Here is a 15,441-nt window from a genome sequence, read left to right on the forward strand (position 1 = left end):
TCTTTTCTTTTCTACGTTCTTCCTTTTAAATTGAACAATGTTTAGCATTCCATTTTATCTCCTTTTGTGACATTAGGTTTTCAGTCTTGCTTGAGAGATCCATTATATATATCAACTTATCTCATCACCATCTACCTTTAGCAAATATTATACTTCACACACAAAGAAGTAAGGAGGGCTGGGTCTAGGGCCTGAGGTTGGATCACCTTCTCACCTGTGGCTGGCTTTGAAAGAGTTCCTTCACAGCCCCATCCTCACTTCCTTATCTACAAAAAGGGTCAGGGCCTCCACCTTTTGGGGTTGGGGCACCTGAGTTCCCCACTCAGGCCTGCATGGCTGTGTCAGCTGGGAGTTGGAGACCCGCAATCCAGCCTGCCCTCTCTGCAGGTACCCTGGCAAGCTGTTTGGCTTATTAAAGCATTATGAGGTAATGGCCCTTTTGATGAGTCCCAGGTGTTATTAAAAATCTCTGAATCACTCTGCAGATCTATAAATACCTTTCCTTCCTGTAGCTGTGTTATTTCCCCCCAACACACAAAAATTATAACTCAGCACACACAAAATTGTAACTCAGGTGAAGTTGTGAATGACCACACCTTGTCTTCCATTCTGTATCAGGGAAGCCTTAGGGAAGTGAGCAGGGTAGTGCTGGAGATCACAGTTTTAGGAGGTGCAATGGGGGACAGGGTCCCCTGCAGAAGTGACTCAGCCCAGAGGAGCAGACTGGCTGCCAGGCACTGAGGGTCATCGCCAGCCCTCAGCCTCAAACCAGGCTGGGCTTCAGTCTTGTCACAAACTGGTTTTCCAACCAGGGAAGCATTTTTTATTGTAGGGTTTAGCATTTTCCCTGTATCCTTTTTTTACCTATCCACAAAACCCACGGCCATCCTCAGACCATCATTTCCGTCACACCCCAGGTCTCTTTTTTGAGCAACCTCTGTGGTGTGTGTGTGTGTGTGTGTGTGCGCGCGTGCCTTTAGCAGAAATTTGATCCTTTGCACACTTCTGATTACCTGGCAGCATTTTGCACATATCACGAGGGATCTTCATCGGGAAATCTATCTCCAGTTCTGTTTTATTCGTGCTCATTAATTTAACAGAATAATGAGCTTCAGTGCGGCACCTGCGCACAGGCAGTCTATGATGACCAGAAATGCAGTTAGGAAGGGAAACACCACAGTTTCTGACAAGAAAAGAAACAAGCAAATCTGGGATTCATCTTCTGCAGCCAGCTCGTGACTTCTCTTGGAGTCACTCCCGTTTCATAGAGAGAACTGCGGACTATCCCTGAAGCCAGGAAGAGAAGTAATGAAGTCACCTTCCCGAGGAAGGCTTTACACACACAGGTCTGGAGATGGACAGAAAAGCCTTTGGGTTTGGTGCTGTCCTTACCAGCTGTGAGCAGAAGCGAGAGCATTAGCCTCTCGGGCCCTCTACGTTCTTAGGTCCAGGTGGGACTGGGAACTGTTGTCTGCCAGGGTGACAGAGCTTCCTCTGCAAGGGAGGGGGCATGGGGCTGACCTGGAAGTGATTATTATGGTAATTACTGTCACCAGCAAGAGGTTTGCCCTGTGGAAGTCTGGGCGAGGTCTGTGTAGTAGAGAGGGTTTGAAGACATAGCTCTTTCACTCTTTTGGATGCTGTGAAAGCTCAGTGTCTCCCTGAATTGACAGTTGAGGCAAGGAATGGCACTGTTCCTTGGAACCATCTAACAGGCTCCCAGCATCCCTTGCTCCCTGCAAATCTGGTCCCAGGAGCCCTGAGGCTCTGTCACCTGGGCAACTTCTCTGCATTTGTCTTCAGGATTGGAAACCCTAGGAGGCCTCTGTGTGTCTTTGATGTCTTCTTTTCCCACACTGAAGCAGCCATTGGTCCTGTCACTTCTCCCCAGTCTCATCCCCTGGGTCTCAGAACTGCTACCCTGTTAACCCCTGGCCTGCTTTCAAGCCCTTCCCAGACCAGAATCCCTCCCCATCTGGTTAGTGAGTCCACTGACCAGACCCCTTGGTCACCTGCCCTGTACTCACCCTCAGTCCGGGCCTTTCTTCACCTGACAGAGTGCAGTTTCTAAACATGCTGGGCTCATCTTCAGCCTTCTTTGCACCTGCAATTGCCAGCACTGCCCCTCAAGTCTGGTCATTTGGGGAGACCTTCTGATAAGGGGAGGTGCTGATATATGTCCCCCCAAATCAAATGAAAAACCAACCTGCAGCAGCGAGGTAGAGTAGAAGGATGGCCCTGGGGCCCTCGGTAGGACTGTGGTCACCTACAACCTGCTGCCCCACACCTCTCCCGCACTGGCTGTGGCTGATGATTCTTCTGTGACAGTGATTTATCTGTCATCGCAAGGATGATGCACTGGTCTGTATGTATTCCAGGATCCCATAGACCCCAGGCTTTGACTTCCCATTATCCACCCCCTGTACTCTGGGCTTCTATCAATTGTACACACTTTTTTAAAGAGTCAACTGGAATTTTCCTTAAATTTTTGCCATTGACGTAGGTGACATTAAACTCCACCTTCTTTGACCTTAAAGTCTGCACCACCCCCACCCCCATCATGCTTAACTGTTACTCACTTAGTGAGAATTCATCTGTACTGCCATCTAGTTGGTTTTTTTTTTATGTTTTATTGAGTCGTGGTTTTGTTATGAAGTGCAGGCTGGCCTTGAACTCACTGTTGCTCAGGCTGGCCTCGAATTTGTAGCAATCCTCCTACCTCAGCCTCCTGAGGGCTGGGATTAGAGGCATGCACCATTGCCATCTAGATTTTAAACACCTTAGGTCATCGTGGTTCCACTACATTTCCCAGGATAGTGCTGGACATTGGTGCTCAGTAAATAACTGATAAATTGATAGGTGACTGGCTCTTTACTTGGATGATTGAAGCTACTCTTTGTCTTTGCTGACTTGCTTTGTAAGCTCCTTCATGGATTACTGAGATACTTGTATTCCCACAAAGCAGAAAACACAGTTCAAAGCTTTTGTGGATTCAAAATATTGCATTTGAAATTGAGGTTTCATTAACTGAAGTTGGCCAGTTCTGTTACAGAGAGAGAGAGAGAGAGAGAGAGAGATTTGAATAAAAGAAAAATATGAAACTAGGAACAAGAGTAAATTAGCTTATGACCCTGCATTAAAAATTCAGCAAAGTGGCTATGAATGACGGTCTGATTTTGTGCTATGAGTGAGGAAGGCTGGGTAAAGCTTGTTTCCAAGAAATGGATGCTTGGCATGGAAGGCAGCAAATGAAATCGATGAAGATTCCCTCCAGCTGCCCCCTCTGCCAGCTCCTGCTCTGCAGACAGCATCCAGCACAGTTTATCTAAAAGACCTGCTGGCTGCATGGGGTAAGTTGTTCTACCTGTGCATTTAAGTTATTGGGAATTTCAATATACTCAAAATACTTGCCTGGTTTTGCTGAGTTAACTGATTCTTAGAGAGTGAAGTTTTGCAGATTCCTATTCTGTTTTCTGGGGTAAGGGTCATTTTGTTCTGCTTTTGCATGTCTTAAGTCTCACCGCATGATTGCTCTCTTGGATTCAGATTTTGGTTTTACACTGGAGTTGGGGGAGGAAGCCACCATGCTTCCCAGATACACCACGTGCCAGCACTTTATGTCACAGTCATCTTTGATGTTTCCAGCAGCCCTGTGAGGTCCATCAAATTGTCCTTATTTCATGGTTGTGAAAACAGCAACTCCGAGAGGTTGTACAAGTGCATTGTACAACAGGGATTAATACCAACACCAGAAACTTGTTAATTCTGTGCTCACAGCCCAACTCCAACTGGCTAAGCTAGAAAGTGCCTTATTGATTTCTAGAACTGAGAGGTACAGATGGATTCAGATGCAGCACGGTCTAGGGACTAAATAACTGTCCTTGGGATTCAGACCTGGTGTGTCCTGGTCTCTCCGTCCTCGGTCTAGCTCTGATCATGTGGCCCAAGGTAGCTGCCAAGTGTTTCCCTTAGATTCTCCGCCACCCTTAAGTTAAGCAGTTCTCTTTCTCATTGTTCCATCAGAATCAGGACCTTTAATGGACTCTCACTGGGCTGGCTCAGGTGCTGTCCACTGGGACCTGAATGTTTGTGCCCTCATTTTTCCATATGCATGTGTAAAAAGCTAACCTCCCTTGTGAAGTTATTTGAGATGGGCCTCTTCAAGGTGATTAGATCATAGGGGTAGAGCCCTTATGAATGTGATTAGTGCCCTTGTGAAAGAGACCCCAGAGAGTTCAAGTTCCCTCCCCCACCACGTGAAAACACAGGGGAAAGACTGCTGTCTGCAAACCAGGAAGTGGTTCTATGGGTGCCTTGATCTTGGCCTTCTTTGCCTCTAGAAGTGTGAGAAATAACTTTCTGTTGTTTACAGCCACCCAGTGTACTGGATTCTGTTACAGTGCCACAAATAGCCTTAACCACCATGCTCAGCCCAATGAGAATCCCACGGATTTGTGACTTGTCTGAGCTGAGTACTCACTGCCCCACTTTCAGCTGTTGCATCCCATCAGGGAGCAGCTGGACCACCTGGCCAGACCAGGGAGGCAGGTCTCCGAAGTAAGGTCTCAGCTACTTCAGGAGGAAGAAGATGGAGGAGGGTGCCTACCCTGGACCTCCTTGAAGGCCCTTCTTGGGACCACTAGCAAACCTTCCTCCTAGGCTCCCTTTCCATCCAGATCCTCCTCCTCTGAGCAGGACAGTTACACAGCAGGTGCCATCAGATCTCACGCCAATCTTGAGGTCCCCTCCCCTAGTCCTCCATCCACACAGCCCCATGGTCACCTTCCTTAGCTTTCAGGCTCCAAGCCTGGTTAGCGGGGGAAATGTGCCCTCCCAAACATCACATCCCAAACCCTGGCCTCGAAAACTTACTTAACCTCTCTGTGCTCTAGTGTGTGCCTCATCTGCAAATAAATTAATGCAGGTAAAGCCCTTCCCACAGTATTTGGACTACCCAATGCAAATTAAGCATTAGCTATTGTTATTAGGATCTCATCTGGAAATCATGAAAATTGGAGTTAATGCGTATGCAACTCCTACAGCAGTGATGGGCACATAGTGAATGCTTCACAAATACCTGTTGTTATTACTTAGAAACTGGCAGGAGGTGGGGACCCTTATGGGGTGGCCAGTCTCATGACCCTGGCTGGCTGCTAAATCAGCTTGAGGAAAGATTAAAGCATAGCTGTATCTGGGCTTCTTCCAGCCCAGGATATCTCAGACTTGAATGCAGATTGGAGTCAACCAGAAAGCTGGAACCTTGCCCATGAGGGATGTAACTGGGAGACAGGACAAATCAGGTAATTGGGACATAACAGGTGAGAGAGGAAGTGTCCTGGGTCCTACTCATGGTCCGCTCCAGGATGCCTGATACGGATTGATTGAGTCCAGGACAAGCAAGGGCAATCACAAACCCAACCAAAGGCTCCGCCCCTCCAGAGGAAACAGAGCCCTGGCCAACCACTGCTGCAAACAGCAATCTTTCCAAGGTTGGGGGAGAAGACATGGTTCCAATCAGCTGGGAATCTATAAATACAAGACCTGACTCTGGCTAAGGAAAAGTGCCCCAGGGTTACCAAGTGTCGTGGTTAAGCTGGATTATGTCAACTTGATTAGCTGAAGGGTCTCCAGAAGATTGGTAAAGCATATTCTGGGTGTGTCTGTGTGGGTCATGGACCTTGGGTGCCACATTAGGTCCCTGGTCCCTTTCTCTCTGTTCCCCTGCTCTGCTTCCTAGATACTGTGAACTGATAAGCATCTCTGTTTCTCCACATCTTTGTGTCTTGATGTTCCTCCCTGGGAGCCCCATGACCATGGACTAACTACCTGAAACTGTGAGCCAGATTAAACACCTCATTCTTCAAATTGTGGGTATCTAGTAATGGGAAAGCCAACTAATGTACTAGGTATGAGTTCTTAGGGGCAAGGGCTATTACGTCCGTAGAAGATACTGAGGCTTTGCCATGTGGCTGGTCTTGTGTTGTCTCTGCCTTTGTGGGCTATAAAGTCCAGAGAGCAAAGTGGATAAGTGAACGGGAAGACCCCAGGAAGTAAATGGTATATAAGGTGTAGACAATGGTGGCTAGAGATGGCAACCCTGGTCCGGAGGGGTAGTGGAGACCTCGGTAAAGCAGCTCTGAGCAGCAGTTAAAATTAACCAGTTGGCTTCTATGTTTATTTGTGGCTCTGTCCAAGGCCTAGGCCCTCCTGTCTGGAGATGGGCAGCGGACTAATAGTAAGTGAAACTCTGTGCGTCACTGGTCCTGGCCGAGGCCTGTAGTAGCCTCTGACACCTCAAAGGGCAGGATAAGGTCCCAACTGACTCCCACCCCACCTAACTAAATAAAGACCACAGCTGCAGACATTGCACTCCTGTAGGGAAAGTCAACTTAGAGACTTCTCCTGAGATAGTTCTCCTAAACATAAGATACTTCTTAAATTAACATAGGATAGTTCTCCTAAATCAACATAATCTGTTATTTAGAATCTTGAACCACTCCCAAGGTCTCAAGGCCTCAAATTTTCCACTCTAATCCCATCCTTGTTTGCAAAACCAAATAAATTCCTTGTCTAAGCCCTCAGAGAATCTTGAATTCTGCAGAGGGTTTTGATCCTCTTGGAACCCTAAAAATCACACCACTTGTCTCATTTATTGAAACCTTCTCTGCCCACTGGTTTGGGAGTTTGCAGGGCTGATCTGTCAACAATAGAGGAGGTAAGTGGTTGGGGGTAGACCTTCGTGTGTATTCCATAGTTACAGAGTGTGTTTGAATCTTCTGAGGAGCCTTTGAAAGCAGCTGAAGCCCAATCTAAAGCCCTAGACATTCTGCATTATTGGTCTGAGGGTGGAGCCAGGCAGAGAAAGAACCTTGTCCTTCCAGGAGGATCTCATAGGTGGCCAGGTCAGGCCAACCGTTTCACTTGTTAGGCAGGCAGAGTGGGAAGGCCTGCCCTGGGGCCAGGGGCACAAGCTGGCCCTCAAGCCCTCTGTCTGGTCTAAGTTTGTAGGGGAGGAGAGTGGGCAATAGGGGCTGGGGCAGGTGTGTACAGGTGTGTACAGGTAAGACTCCTGTACACACTTTACCACCTTGAACCTTGCCAGCGCTAGGCTTGATAAATCAAAGATCCTGTACCCAAAGGCTCAACCCACCTATAATCTACCCGAGGACCTGGCTGTCGGCTACAGGAGGCCACCGTTGGGAACTGTGGGAGATGCGGGAGTGGTGGTGGGGGGGATAAATGAATGAGCTCAGTCCCTGGAAAAAGCAGGGTGGAGGGTAGGGGGGTGGGAGATACTGTCTGCCAGATGCATTTTCTCTGAGGCACCTCTCAGAAGAACCAGACGGTTCCCATGGTAATTTGAGTCACACCAAGGGGGAGGTGGCTGGTGGCTGCATGGTCAGTTAGACTGCATGAGATTTTGCATAATTCCTTTCACTACATCTGTTGTCAAGAATCACACCCACCTCCGGAGTGCGCATTGCTATTTTCTAAAGTGAAAATTGTGAGAAAGTGCACCCTTATCAAAATATCCAAATTGCCCCCTCTTTCTTCCTCTCTCCTCCTCTCTCTCTCTCTCCCTCTCTCTCTGCTTCGAAGCCATCAAATTGATTCAGCTCAAGGCTAAATATAGGGATGACTAACAATGATTTCCACAAGAGCCTTAGAAATTGCTTGTAAGCGAGCAAACGGAAAATAGATTATCCAGCAACCACATCAACCAGCGTTTGAGACGCAGCCTAAATCCAGCCGTGCAGCGGAAATGAGGAGTAATGCTTTCTCTCCTCCAGCTGTCATCATCTCTGAGTGGGAGAGCCCGGGACTCGCCAGGTGGTGGTGGCTGGACTTCCTGTTTGGAGATTGCTCCTGGTGGGGCTCTGGGGTGCAAGAAGATTGCACCGTGGGGCCAAGAGTGAGTTTTCTAGAAACCTTATAGTTTGTGTGACATGGCTTGATTTGTCCAAGAAAACGAGACTCTCTACAATTCACATCTCTGAGGAGGCCCGGGATATTGGAAATCATGACTCAGCCAGGCCTAAATCAGTTGGTGGCATGAAGCTATCAGGAGGCCTGGTGGAGAAGTGCGTCAAAGCAGCTCTGCTGACTCTAAGCTCCTCTTAATCTTCTCCCCTTATTGACTTGTGTGAAGCACGAGGGCTGCTTATGTCCTCAGGGTCCTCTTCCCCACACAGTAAAGGGTCCAGGGCCAGCTCAGAGTTCCTGTCTTGCATTCCGGTCCAAGGACCCAATTGTTGGAAACCACTACTGTGGTTCATTAATTTTCATGAAACTCATGAGCTAAGAATGATTTCTGTGTGCTTTAAATGTTGGGAAAAATCAAATAAAGGATAAGCAAAATTATATAGGATTCAAACTTTGGGGTCTAAACTTTAATGGGAACATAACCACGCTGTTTAACCGTGTGGTCCACTGTCCCAGGGCTACAGCAGAATCCCTCATGATGAGGAATGCAGAAAGAAGCTTATTTGGCTGACAGCTTCAGAGGCTGAGAGTTCACGACTGGGCCTCTGGGGAGGGCTGCTGGCTGTGTCACAGCATGGCGGGAGAACAAGTCACTGAGCTCACACAGTAACAGGAAGCCAGAGAGACTTGGAGAAGGTTCAGATTTACCACTTTGTCGTCATCTGCTCTCTCGGGAACTCCAGACCTACGAGAACTATGTTAATCCTCTCTGAGGGAGCGTGGATGAGGGCCCACAGTCCTTGCCAGCTCCCTCGGAGTGGCAGGTGGGCATGGACAAGGAAGGAAGGCAACTGGGTGGGGCCTCCTAGAAGCCCTCACTGCCTCTTCTAGATGGAACCCTATGAGGTCCAAGAATCTATGCAAACCCTGGCCCGAGGAGCCTGCAGGGAGAGGAGGGCAGGCTGTGTTTTACGTTCGAGTCATTTGTTACCCTTAAATGCTCACTAGTGTGGCGTGTAGTCTCCGTTTGTGTTTGTGGCTGAGGTTCAGTGTTATACGTGCAGTGCTGGGGAGGGGTCTCAGGGGCACCACTGCATTGAAGGGCTCTTCACCCAGGGTAATGGGACCCTTCCCAGACAAAACCACATTTATGTGACATCAGTTGGTTCTTGCAAATTAGTGGAACTTGAGTGTGGAAATAAAGAGCTTTGTGGCAAAAGCCCAAGAAAGATTCACTTCCATTAAAAAATGGCATTCGCATAGGGGTAGGCATGGTTAGTACACAGAATGGGGAGGAAACTTGAGTGTACCCAGGAGCCTTGCTTCCTGTGTGCCCGCAAACCTTTACTCCGCTCTTAGGACCAAAGCTGCCGAATGCAGCCTCTGTCACACTCGTGATGTGCACAAGAGGGTGTAAAATACTAGTCCAAAGGATGAGACACCAGGTCAGGGCCTTGACTCCCATTCGGAAGACAGGCACGTCTGTGGGTATTTATGTTTTATGTGAAATAGCGTCCTTAATATCAGGGTCCTTGTTTATGAATCCTTATTACCATTATTTAATCTTTATTTTTCATTAGTGCATATTTGCCGTACATGATGATCACATTCACCATGGGAAATTTGTACCTGTACACAATATAATTCTTAATTATATAATTCTTAATTCTTAATTCTTTTTGTTTTCCATCCATTTTTCCCCTTCCATTCTGTATTTTTTTTAAATCCTTTATGTGAGGAACCCAAAGTGTTAACTGGGAAGCAGGAAGAACCTGTCCCAGTGGGAAGGGGAGCACATGTGGGGAAGGGGAGATTCATGTGATATTTTTAAGATTCAGTTAACAATGCTATATGAAAACTGTAGCAGAAATATACAATAAATGTTTAAAATAAAAATGTAGTAAGTAAAAGACACGTTACCATCAGTCCTCCCAGAATGCTTCCCCTCGCTTCAGGCCATGCATCCCCTCATCTGTGCCCTTCCTGAGGCCGCTCTGGAAGTCCCTTCCTGGGTGTTTACGAGGCATGATGGAAAATCTAGGAGCTGCTGCCAAGGCTGGCATCGGAAAGGCAGCTCATGAAGACACATGGTGCCTTCACTGGATCTGGCACTGTGTCACTCCCAGCTCTTCCCCAGAGTCAAAGTGACCATGAAAGGCTATCATTTTAAATTCACGCAGGACATCAAGGCAGCCATAGCACTGTGACAAAAGACACTCAGGAAAGAGGACTTCAGAACTGCTTCGGAAAGTGGCCAGATGATGGGATGAGTAGATCTGAAGCAAACGGGGGATTTGGGGGATGACTCACAGCAATGTATCTTTTACTGTAACAGATTTTTTTAAAATGTAGACATTAATTGTGTTTTTCAATCATATCTTATAAGAGCTGTTTTGAGCCTTCTTACTGGGGGAATTCAAATGAGTGGAAGGCACTAAAGGTTTTCAGGTGCTATTTTGTTTGAATTCTCACACTAAATGCTCAGCCACTGCTAGCGGCTTCTCCTGGCTCTGTGGGGCGTTTGGTGCCTCAGCCAAAGCCACAGACAACACATGACATGAGGTCCTGGAACATGTATTTTACTTGATGATAAACAGCAGCAAAATTTTAAAATGTTCCATGAACTCATCTACACCGTGGGATGAGATGCGAAGCAAGGCCTGAATTCTAAACGTGAAACAGAAACCTTCAGAGAAATCTGAGGTTCAGGGCTGCTGTGCCCCACACCCGATATCCTGTGGAGTTCATGTTGCTTGGGCTCTTGCAGAGATTTTGGGGAGCCCAGTCTTGTAGGATATCAGAGAGTTGCCTCAGGGTCAGGGTGGAGAACAAAAGCAAAGTGGAGAAGGCTTGTGTGAGCCAACACTGCACTGTCCAGTTTTATTCTGACATGAGAGGGAGGCCTTGGGACAGCTTGCTGAAGGTGCTATTGCCAGGCGCCAACTCTGGCTCAGCATACAACCCTGCAGGGCCAGGCGAGCAGGGCCCATGGGACTTGGAAAGAGGAGGGGGCCACAACAGCACGAGCCCTTTACAGAGGCTGCGCTATGTACCACATGAAGCTCAGTATTTTCCTGACAAACATTGCTTACAGCTCCCACCTAGCATGAGAAATTCAGGGAGGGTGCACAGAAGCTCCACATGCCCAACTCGATGCCCACTCTGCAGGAGAAGATCAAGAATTCCAAGGGGCTGGGGCAGCCTCCTCTGAGCTCTGGGTGGCTGGGGAGGGGGGCAATGCCCTTGCTTCTCTAGAAAACTCTGTGTTATGGTTTAGATCCAAAACATCCCCCGAGGGCTCAGGTGTTTGGGAGGTGACTGGGTCATGGGGGTGATATATTCAAGAATAGATTCATCCACTGATAATTCAGTAGCTGGATAGCTGTTAGGAGGTGGGCCCTGGTTGGAGGGGTCCCTGGAGTGTGACCTGGAAGGGTATATTCTTGCCCCTGGTTCCTCTCTTCTCTCTCTGTCTGTCTGCGTCTATCTGTCTGTCTGTCTGAATCTCTCCCTCTCTCTCTCTGCTCCCTTGTTGCTGTGAGGTGAGCAGCTGTCCCTCACCAGGCCTTCCTTCTGTCACACTTCTCTGCCTTGGAGCCCACTAACCATGGACTAAATGCTTTGAAACTATAAGCCAAAATAAATCTCTCCCCCTTTAAATTGTGTCAAGTTTTTTGTCACACCATGGGAAAGTTATGAACACTCCTTTTGATGGTGCACTGACGAGTTCCCTGATGAAATGCTATTTCTGGATGTGTGTGTGTGAGTGCTTCTGGGTGAGACTGACATTTGAATCAGCAGAATGGGTAAACCTGATGGCCTCTCCAGTGTGATTGGGCTGACCACTGAGGGCCCGAACAGAATTGAGAGCAGAAGAAGGAGGAATGTGTCCTTCCTTCCTGTCTCGCTGGTGGCTCTGAGGGTGCCTTATTTGTCGTCCCTTGCCTGGGCTGGGATTCTCTCCATCCACTGCCCTCATGCCTGGGCATCCTGCTTGGACTGAATGGCATCCTGAGATTACGGGGCTTCCTGTTCCTCCTCAGACTACTGAACAACCCAAGCCCCATCTGAACCTGGTCTGGATGAGGCCTTAGAGCGGCATGAGCCTTGAAACTGGGGGTGTTCATACATTGCTCTGGGGAGATCTCCACAGGGTGTGCAGTCCCCCAAGAATAAAAAGCCAAGGCCTTGAAGAGCTCAGGGCAGAAAGTCCAGGTTTGAGATCTGTAGTAAATCAACCCCTTCTGCTTTGAACCTTCTGGGCCTGAGGGAGTCCTTCCAGCAGGTCCCCTCTAGTGGTCCTCCACATAGCCCTGGCTCCACCTCTCTCCCTAACAGACTGGAGACCCGCCTTCAACTGAAGCAACCCAGGCAGATACACATTGGATGAGCATCATGTGAGCTGAGGCTAGGCTGCGATGGTGGTATCTTCTACTCTAGCAGCTCAGGCATCATGAGGTTATTTAATGCACACAATAATGTTATGGAGTTTCAGTGAAGAACCTGGGGCTCTGGGAAGTTAGGTGACCTGCACCAGAGTCACAACCTCAGTGACCTAAGATACAAACCACCCTTTAGCTTGGGTAAGTTTCCAAATGTCTTCAGGATTCAGATTCCTCATCTATAAATTGGGATGTATTTGTGGGGCTATTGTGAAAACTCAGTGATTAATGGAGAGATTAGACAGTGTAATGGATGAAAACTCATCAGCGAGGGGAAATCAGTGCTGGATAATTGTTAATTATTACACTAATGAATTTTTATCATTATGTGATAATCATTGGCACCACACTGGTGAAAAGTCAAGTGATGCTAATTATTTACTGCTTTCAGTATAATTAATACTTTTAATAATGAAAGCCTGTCAGAGACACTGGAGGGCAGAGGAAGAGTAGACAGTACTGGTAGATACAGTCCTACAGTGGATTGGGAACTTGTGTCTCACCAGACAAGTGGAGTTACTGGCCAAAAAGAGCAATAACAACTCTACCAGGGCCTTCTTCTGTGCCCTGGCCTGTAGGTATTAATGGATGAGTTCCCCTCAGTGCTCTCTTTTCAGGTTTGGAAGTGTCCCCCAAAGTGCATGGTCTTGGGAATGTGTTAGGGACCTTGAGAGCAGCTGTCTGTAAGTTTGGCTCCCTTTGTGCTTTCTCTCTCTCTCGTGCATATTTGTCCTTCTTGCTGTTATCACGCAGTATAACGACCCTTGATGGATACCAACACCGTGAGCTCAGACTTTGGAACTATGAACCAAATCATTTGGTCCGGTCTGTGGTATTCAGTTACAGCAGGGGAAATGGACCAAGACTGTCCTCTCTGCACAGGGAAGCAGAACTAATTTCCTCAGGACTCCTCAGCTTGAAAAAAGGGGGCTAGTACTTTGCAAACTGCTGGACACTATGTGGAGAGGAGAGATGTCACGGACTGGGGGGTCTCGTCTAGGTTCCTGATGTCCCAAGCAAAGAACTGAGCTGGACAACCAAGAGGAGCCACGAGACCAGTTTCACACGTAACAGGAAAGGCCTGATTCAACTCAAAGGGTTGAGAGGACCTCATGGCCCTGAGGGGCCTTGGTGCAAAAGGTTTCAAGCATGATGTTATAGGGTGGGACTGAGGGCTTGGTCTGCAGTCTGACTGCTGGAGTTCTTGATGTTTTTATGGTCCTTAGAGGAACAGTGGCTGAAGCCACCAGGGAGTTAAAATTTGCATAGTCAATGACATGGTAATCAGGGTCGGGTTAACCAAAGTTGCAGAAGGTCACTGGGCACATGCCCAGGGCTTACATCAGCTGTACATCAGCTGAGTTACCTGGTTACTTTCCCCATTGGCCCCATCCCCTGGGCCAATGTTCATCTCGGAAGTTGGAGGTAGCTCCAAACAGTGGGCTCTAAGGCCAGCTCCCCGTCTTTTTTTTCATTGCCCTTTGCCTTAGCTACCTCTGGCCTCTTCGGTGCCCTTGAACCACAAAGCACAAGGCAAGCAGAGCATAGACTTGCATTTGAGGATCAGAGTTGTGTGGGGTGAGGGGACTTTCAGGCATGTCACGGACGGAAGGCAGGTCTTGCCAGGCTCAGTCTTCCTGTCCCCTCACTAGGAGCTGCCTCTTAAATCATGCGGGGCCAAAATGCAGAGCAGGACTGTTGTTAAGTCATATAACTGCTGCGTAGCACAGACCTTGTTTCTGAGGTGAGAAAGAGGAAGTGATGCGTGCTGGGGTGGGGTGGGGTGGGGGCGGGGAGGAGGCCTTGCAGAGCAGTGTGAGGGCTGGGCTCCTGCCTGCAAAGGGCCTGGGTGCCTCTGAGGGCAAGGCACCCCTCTGCCCCCACCCCATCTGCAAGGCCTCCCCAGGACGCTTCTCCGCCAGCCACTCACCACTTGCTTGTGGCCTCCTGCCACAGGGAGGACACAACTGGGACATCATATGCACTGGGACATCATACACACAAGGCCCTGGGTTTGGCCAGGGAACACTTCCTCCTCTACCCAAACTACTCTCCTCACCACACCAGCTCCCAAGCTTGTTGTGATAATGCCAGTGCACACTGCATCCTGCCCCAGGCTTTGCTCCCCCCCCGCCGCCCCGCCCCATGTCTTCTGCCTCTCTGGCTTCTCCCCCCAACTCTTTGGAGAACACATTCCATTTCATTGCCCAGACTGCAGCTCAGCGGTGCCCTCCCAGAGACTCCTTCCCTGACCTCCCTGTGTAAATTACACTTGCAGGTCAACACACTGGCACGGAGTTTGAAGGTTGTGCAGAAAGCGTTCACTAAGAGCATGCAGCAGGATGAAACCCGAGAGAGAGTGCGTGTGTGTGCATGCGTGGACAGCACGTGTACATCGATGTGCCCAGGATTGCTGCAGTGCACACATGCTGGGGAGAGAGATGGAGACAGAGGTGCAGATTATTTTAAGGAACTGGCTCATGATGAGTGGGGGTTGGTGTGAAAATCCAGGGATGGCCATTGGGTTTACACCAAAGGAGAAGCCAGCAGGAATAATGCCCTGGTTTTATTTTTCAAAATTTACATTTATTTAATTTGCATAAAGGATGGCCCTTTGACAGGGTTATGTGCTTTTTGCTTTGGAAGAGACAGTAGATGGTCATGCAAGTGACAGTGGCTAAAAGGGACTTGTTTTTAACATCCTTATATGACATGGTCGAATGTGGCAGCCTTGTCTGGGTCTCCACTGTAGAGGGGATGTCAGTGAAGTGGAGGCTCTCGCAGTCCCTCAGTTCAAGTAACCTCTGGTCTGGATTCCGGAACCTTCCCCTGCTGTGGCTTCAGTGGATCACTGTCTCTAGGGAGAAGATTTGAGCTTAATGCATTGGCTGCCAACCCCATCGTACTTGAGCTGGTCCGCGCCTGGAGGCCGGGGCGAATCATGGTCCTGCGTCACCATCCTGTCACCCTGCAAATCAACAGGGAGTTGCTGAGAGCCCAGAATCCAGCATGGACCAGGAGAGGCTGGTGACAAGGCGCAGTCACCAAGGCTGGGCTGCAGGCGATAAAAAGCGCA

This window comes from Cavia porcellus, unplaced genomic scaffold (assembly GCF_034190915.1).
Source record: "Cavia porcellus strain 051 isolate PalLab524CR breed Dunkin Hartley unplaced genomic scaffold, mCavPor4.1 scaffold_18, whole genome shotgun sequence".
NCBI lineage: Eukaryota > Metazoa > Chordata > Mammalia > Rodentia > Caviidae > Cavia > Cavia porcellus.